This window comes from Micromys minutus, assembly GCF_963924665.1.
Source record: "Micromys minutus genome assembly, chromosome: X".
NCBI classification, from domain to species: domain Eukaryota; kingdom Metazoa; phylum Chordata; class Mammalia; order Rodentia; family Muridae; genus Micromys; species Micromys minutus.
This window is the reverse complement of record NC_137970.1, coordinates 61208861-61210606: the sequence shown is the minus strand read 5'-3', so window position 1 is coordinate 61210606 and position 1746 is coordinate 61208861. Positions and strand designations below refer to the sequence as shown.

Below are 1746 nucleotides of genomic sequence, written 5' to 3'. Positions count from 1 at the left end.
GCCTCTGTGTGAGTGACACATTGTCTTAAATGAACAAAAACAAAGAAAAAAAAACAAATTGCCATAATCTTCAGAAAATTTTAGTTTTTTCTGGGGGGGGGGGCTTCTGCGGCTTTTATTTTGGCATGTAAACCACTGGGGGAGTCTTGATGGTGGGCATCCTAGAGATTACACTGAAATTCTGAGGGCTCTAGAAACTAGCTGGGAAAGTCAGGTGGCATAAATAATGATTCAGACTGATGACATTACAAAGCTAGGCTACAGCTGGGCTACAGCTTGGCTCCAGGTGCTCAGCAGTGGACATCTAAAGGAGCAGTGACATGCACTGGGCTGGCCTTGAGATACCTGTATGATATCAGGGACAGAGCTGGTGGCTGGGGGGGGATCTACAGTCCATCCTTTGCTTGGCCAATGGGTTCATGAAGTACCTTCCAGCAAACTTGGCTTTGCTGCCCAGCTCTTCCTCTATTCTATGGCTCTAATTGTACATGGTCAGGAGCTCAAATCAGCAAGGGGAACAAGTCTTGATCTGCGCAGTGCAGAGCCCTACCACCAGGTCAGCAGTGAAAGCATCTTCAGTCTCCCCAGATTGATGGGACACCATTACACCCAAACCATTGGACTCGGCCATCTTACACACCTGCAGAGACTCGGTCACAGAACCAAGTTCACTTTAAGCAGGAAGAAATTACATAACTTTTCGCCAGCATCCTTGGCAATCCCTTTAGGATTGATCGATTTGATCACCACCTGGATGTCTGCACTAGCTGTGAACTTCTACCAAGCATCCCAGTAGTCCTGGTCAAAGGGATGTTCAGTGGATAATACTGGGTATTTCTGGATAAAGGACTTGTACAGGTCAAAGAGGTCTTCAATGGATACCACTGGGTATTTCTGGATAAAGGACTTGTGCTGGTCAGCCAGCTGGTCAGGTGTAATGTACCGGCTGGGGTCATCTGGAGTCCAGGTCATACTTGCCAGTCCTGTAGAACTCTTAGGAAGCTACATCCATACCAATGACAACGTGGTCATTGTAGCCGGCCTTTGCAATTGTAGTCTTGGACTGCTCCAGTACTTCTTTGTTCTCCAGGAGATTAGGTATGAATCCATTCTCATCACCAAACATTGGTGGTGTCTTTCCCATATTTCTCCTTGTTGACATTCTTCAGGTTGTGGTAAACCTCTGCTCCATTATGCATGGCTTCCCGGAAACTGGATAATCCCACAGTAGCATCGTGAACTCTTGTAGGGCCAGCTTATTGCCAGCATGAGAACCACCGTTAATCACATTAAAAGCTGGGACAGGCATGATGACTTCAGAGTTGCTGGCTAAGTCAGCAATGTGACGGGAAAGGGGCACCTCTTTTTCCATGGCACCGGCTCTGTAGAAAGCAAGGGACATTCCCAGGATAGCATTTGCACCAAATTTATACTTATTCTTGGTGCCATCCATCTCTATCATCAGCTGGTCAATTTTCTCTTGCTCCACACAATTCACTTTCTTGCTAACCAGAGCAGGTAAAATAATAGTGTTATTGATGTGCTCAACAGACTTTGAGACACCCTTCCCCAATGAAGTGAGTCTTATCATTGTCCCAGAGTTATGGGGCCTTGTAGATGCCTGTGGACATACCACTGGGCACTGCAGCTCAGAAGAGACCTTTTGTTGTGTAGAGATCCACACACAACAACAGGATTACCATGGGAGTCAATGATCTCTCTGACATGGATTCTGAGAATAGACAT

The 1746-nt window shown here is 46.3% G+C and overlaps 1 pseudogene across 1 annotated transcript; it reads right to left on the bottom strand.

The window, feature by feature from the left end:
- Positions 1-355: 355 nt before the first annotated feature.
- LOC308414983 (alpha-enolase-like) lies at positions 356-1746 on the bottom strand (annotated as a pseudogene). The gene has a single exon. The product of its transcript is annotated as an alpha-enolase-like (transcript).